This window comes from Chinchilla lanigera, unplaced genomic scaffold (genome assembly GCF_000276665.1).
Source record: "Chinchilla lanigera isolate Chin_1 unplaced genomic scaffold, ChiLan1.0 scaffold00011, whole genome shotgun sequence".
Lineage (NCBI taxonomy): Eukaryota > Metazoa > Chordata > Mammalia > Rodentia > Chinchillidae > Chinchilla > Chinchilla lanigera.
Window position 1 is genome coordinate 5,541,865 of NW_004955412.1, and position 6,000 is coordinate 5,547,864.

Here is a 6,000-nt window from a genome sequence, read left to right on the forward strand (position 1 = left end):
CAGAGGCCTGTAGTTAGGCCTGTCCCCAGAGCACAGTACTGGAAAGCAGACGCCAGTTACAGACATCTGCACACTGGCAACAAAGTGCGTCCATTGTGCGGACCTGCAACCCTCAACACACTAAAAACAACAGGAACACAAGAGAAGGCAACAAAATGCCTCTAAAAACTCCGAATTTCTCGAAAGCATGGGGGACTCCCCATGCGGCACCCGTGGGGAGGAAATCAAAAGCCAAAGAGCTGAATTATACAAAAGGATAAGAGAAGAGAAAACAATTAATAGATAAGGTGCTTGACAAGCTCAAAAGAGATTAAACAGGTAACAGATACAAAAATGATCACTGCGTTTACAGAAGACACTAATAAAAAGCCAGCTGAGCTAAACACAGTGATGCAAAACACAACTGACCAGTTTAGAAAGAATGAAAAGTCCATGAAAAGAAATGTCATGGACAGGTTGAGAGAGAAGAGGGAGCCACCTCAGGAGTGACAGAAATCCAGGACAGGTTGAGAGAGAAGAGGGAGCCACCTCAGGAGTGAGCCCTAGTCTGACTCCCTAGCAAGGCTGAGAGTCTGAATCAGCGCTGGAGAAAAGCAGGTACCCTGAAGCGAGGGCGAAAAACAGTCTGATACAGGAGGGCAAATGCAAAGAGAGCCTGCTGGACTACAATCTAGTGTCTGGGGCGGGTGGGAGCGGAAACAACGGCTCCTGGGTCCTGGCATCCCAGCTGGTGCGCATGTCCTCTTGGGAGACATTCGACGTGAGGGACAGTCAGCTCTTCCGCAGCAACCTGCGTGACAGCACAGACTGACCATCACTGACCCGCTATCAGGCACTGTAAGTAAGATACTAGCAAGCCGGGGACTCGGACGCCAGAAGCAGGAGAATGGCGTGTGACACAACAAAGCACTTGGATTTTGAAAACACTAGAGCTCCAGCCCCTGTGAGCGGCAGGTCTGCAAAGAGAGAAGGCTTGCGAGACAGAGAGAAAAATAAAGTCACCCATTCCCTCCACATGCAACATGCGTGCTGCGCTTGCGGGTCCTTCGGGGCTCTACCCAGGCCGCCATGGGGTGGGGCAGCCCCTCCGGGCTGTGGACTGCAGAGCCGGGAGACAGACCCGGGACCCCAGCAAGGACACGAACCGGGAAGTGGAGTGGGGAAGACCCGTGAGAGGAAGGATGCAGACGGGTGTGTGGTCCGAGGGCTTGTGGCACTGCGCTGCGCAGCAGGCTTGCGGACCCCCCCACGCACTCCTGCCCATCCTAAGCAGAAGGCAGCTGGACACCGAGCTGGCCCAGGCGGTCTCCCGGCAGGTGCTAAGCAAGGAAAAGCCGCGAGAGGAGACACGGAGCCGGCCATAACCTTCGCCAGGCGGGGCCGGGCGTGGGAGCGGGAGGTCTCGGGTGGAAGTCAGCGGACCGCGAAAGAGCTCGCCGGGAGCTGCAGACCGTCCCACGTCCCCTCCTCCCAAATCAATCCAGGCCAGCGAAGCCTGCAGTCGGCCCCGCCCGAGCACGCTCGCGGCCAGGAGGTGCGGGTGGAGGGACTGGCGCCCGCCCGCGTCCAGCCTGCGGGCAGCGGTGCGCAGGGGCCCGGCCGAGCCGCTCACGTCAGACCCGATTCCGGTGCAGCGGGAGCCGCGGGGCTCCTCCGCATCGATGCTATAGAAACTCCCTGAAGGTTTTATGTCTTTGTTTTTGGGTCCTTGTTTGTTTGTCTAGGTTATCTTGATTGCTTTTTTCTGGTTCTTGCTTCTTTATTCATTTTTATTTTACTGTATTCGTCAAGGCTTCCCTAGTTGTTCTTTTAGCCCTTCTCTTTTACGCCTCTCTCTCCTCCGTATCCTTCTTTCTCCTCCCTTCCTCGTTTTCTTCGCTCCTTGCCTGCCTTCCCCTCTTCAACTTTCTTTTTTTTTTTTTTTTTTTTTTTTTTTTGGTTTTTCTCCGGTACCGGGAACCGAACTCACGACCTTGCGCTTGCCAGGCAGGCGCTTTTGCCGCTAAGCTAAATCCCCAGCCCCTCCCTCTTCAGCTTTCGTATCGCACATATAGAGCAGGCGTCCGTGTGTGCACACGAGAGGGTAAAAATTAACCAGCGCCGTGACCCACGCAGTGCCGTCCTGGGGGTGGCAGGGTAATCCTTATCGAACCTGTGCTCAGAGGGTCCAAACCAGACTGCCTACGATGTATTACCGGGTTCTGTCAAGCTCGCAGCCTCCCCGAATCTAAACACTCTTCCCTCCCTCGAGCTCTGGTTGTACTTTCACTCAACGGCCAACCTCTCCCCAGCCACATACGCATTCTCGCAAACACCCTCAGCACCAGCCCTTTACCCCAGCTGTGGAAATCATCCAATAGCATCCAACCTCATTTTTGTTTTCCACTGAGTGACATTTCTCTAACCGCTCCTCTGCCACAAACACAGCCCTTCTTATTTCCCTTCTTTCCTTCCTCCACCCTCCACATTCCCATAAATGGCAGGATAATATAGTCTGTAAGGACCATCGACAAAAGGGCAAAGTGATCAAAACAAATTTTATGCTTATGAATGCTGTCTGGTTGGCTCTGTTGATGCTGTTATAACCAGTAGAGTTCCCTCCTTACAATACAGTGACTGGGTTCAACCTAACTAGATAGAGTAGGTTGAAGCGGTAAACACTATTTCTTACAAATAAAGTGAAGATCGCGTCACTGGAAAACAGAAACGAACTAAAAATATCTTCATGTCACCCACAAATGCTCTTTGTCAGACCTCAACCCTCAGCACAGTTCCTCCAAGACTCCCCACTGTCCCAGCGCAGATCAAAGGGTGCTAACAGAGAGGAAATCAAACACCGAATAGCCGAGCTGCATGAAATGCTTAAAGAATCAAAGAAAATTAGCAAGCTCACAGATGACATAACCCAAACATAGTAGAACTAACCAACTGAACAATAAGAGCTGACCAAAAATATTCAAATCACGAATGACAAATTTATCAAAGAAATAGACTCCCCTAAAAGGTGGGGACAGAAATTCTGGAGATGAAGAATTCTATTGAATACATGAACAGAAGAAATGACCAATGTGAAGAAAGACTCAGACCTCGAGGACAGAGTGAAACACATGATGATATATGCAGAGAAACCATGAAAATAACAAGAGAGCCAGGAAAATTCATCCAAGAGCTATAGATGATGGTAAGAAGACTAGCAACACTAATTGGAGTTAGAGAGAAATTACAGGACAGCACATGTGGAATAAAAATTCTATTTACAGAAATCATAGCAGCAAACTTTCCAAATATGGGGAAAGAACTCAGTATACAGGTAAGCAAGGCTCCAGAATGCCAAATAATTACAATGAAAAAAGAAGCTCCCCATGACACATCATAGTCAAAATCCCAGAAACTCAACACCAGAACAACTTTAAAAGCTGTGAGAGGAAAGCAAAAAGTCACTTCCAAAGACTGACACATTGGGATTATGGGAGACTTCGCAACACTAACTTTAAAAGCCAGGAAAGCTTGGAATGAAGTGCTTCAAACCCTAAAAGAAAACTTTCAACCCTGGCTAATACATCATATGAAATTATCTTTCAAGATTGATAGAGAAGTAAAGCCATTCCATGATAAAGATGCCTTAAGAAATTAAGGAACATCAACCAGCACTCCAAAAATAGTCAAGAATATCCAGAACAGAGACAAAGAAGCCAACAAACCCAAAAAGTCTGATGGAATGAATACATCAAGCAAGGTGAGCAGTTCAACAAAAAGGAAAAATAAGTCAGTCAAGAACAAAAAAGAATGCAGTGACAAATAGGTCAACACTTTTCAGTAATAACTTTCAATGTAAATGGCCTCAGTTCCCCAATTAAAAGACACAGGTTGGCAGGCTGCATCAAAGAGACAAAACCCAACAGTTTGTTGTATACAAGAGATTCATCTAATTCCAAAAGAAATCTATAGACCAAAAATCAAAGAATGAAGAACATTCCAGGCACCATGACTCAGAAAGAAATCACGGGTAGCAGTTTTATTCTCAAAGTGGACTTCAAGCTAAAACCGATCAGAAGAGGCAAAGAAGGTACTGCACATTAGTTATGGGGATGATTTACTATGAAGAGATAACAACTGCAAATATATACTAACTGAACATCAGTGCACCCAACTTCATAAAGCAAACACTACTAGGTGTAAAGGATTAAATAAACACCAATACGATCCAAGTGGAGAAACTTTCAACAACTGGCTTAGTGAGTTCAAGGCCAGCCTGGACCACAGAGTGAGACCCTGTCTAAAAAAAAAAAAAAAAATCAACTTAGCTATGAAATATCAGGCCAGGGATATAGCTCAGTGGTGCAAACGCCTGCCATGCAAGTGGGAGGTTGTGAGTTTGATTCCTGGTACCAAAAAATAAAATAAAATAAAAACAATGAAATATCACAGTTGAACAACATCTTTGAACAAATGGACTTAATAGATAGCAGTAAGCAGCAACAAATCAATGTCTCCAAGATTTGGAATCCAGACACTGGAAAATAACAACTTGAGGAAGAGATCGATCCCCGGGACCCAGGAAATGTCTGAAGGGAAACTTGAGCCCACAGATAAAGTGACAGATCTTAATGCCGAACAAGGAGGGAGCACTCTGCACTTTCTTGCCAGCTCCAGGGAAAGAGAAAGATCAAATCTACAGAGACATAGTGAAGGCAGGTGACTCCAAAGACCTCCATGGAGATGTTCACCAGTGGAATGGAGCAGAGGATGCTGGATGCTACAACAGCTGCTGAGTGACTCCAGTCCCAGCAATGAATGCCATGCTCCCTGGAGAAGGTATGTGGACTGGTGCCATTTTAGGGAGGGATCAACTGAACCTGGGACTCAGAGCAACCACGGATTGGCTTCATCTCAGTGTTCCCAGTGTTGAAATCCCACAGTGATTGGGTGAGGAACAAACACAAGAGATGTGCAGGGTGAGGGAGCCATGTCAGGCTTTCGAGAGACACCCTGAGTATTACAGGCTGAAAAACTCAGGCACCAATCCCACATCCACAGGCTAGGATCAGCCTGAACTGTGGAGGAGACTGTACCAGAGTCAGTGCCCTCCCTGACCCTACAGCAGGCTGGCTGGGACCATCCAGCACAAACCTGGGCAGTGTCTGCCTCCTTTGTTTACCAGTGACACCAGAGTCATGCCCTGAATTGGCTTGAAGTCTCAGGGACATTTCTTTTGTTCTTTCCCTTGGCTTCTAGTTTTGTTGTTGTTGTTGTTGTTTGCTTGCTTCTTTCCTTGATTGTTTGCATCTGTTTTTTCATTAGTGTGAATATTGTTTTTAGGGGTTTTGTTTTCTTTTGCTGTGTTGTGCTCTTGTTTTTGGTTCTTCCTCTTTTCTTTTCCTCCAATCTTCTTTAAAATTGTCCCGAAGCTTGGGTAATCGTCCTTTGCCCTTCAGCCTTGCTTCTTATCATTTTCTCTTCTTTTATTTTTCTATTTTTTCCTCTTATCCATTTTATATTTTCTTCCCTGAGGATAAAATCTATTGAGTGCATATTTATTGTATGTTCTTTTCTGATTTGTTTTAAATTTTGTTATATAACTACAAATAATGTACCTATGGTTAAAGGTGACAAATTAACAGGTATCACAGTTTGTCATTTTCTAGATCTTGGGAGAGACACAAAAGTTAGCTATGCAGGCCCCCTGCCTCACAGGCTCCCATGAGGAGGGCCCCCGGCATCTGGGAAGCCATGCGGCAGGGAGCACCGACCCTCAGGCCAGCCCCCAGCCTCGCAGGTGCCTGGGAAGCCATGTGGCAGGGAGAGCTGGTCTTCGGGCCAGCCCCCAGTCCCGCAGGGGCCCGGGAGGAGGGGCTCCAGCACCCGGGAAGCTGCACAGCAGCGCGCACTGGCACGCATTGGCCCTTAGGCCAGCGGCTGCTGCTCGATTGAGGACTCCATGGCACAGAGAAATAATGACACAATTGGTCCGCCATGCACTGGCTGCAGAGGCCCACCCAC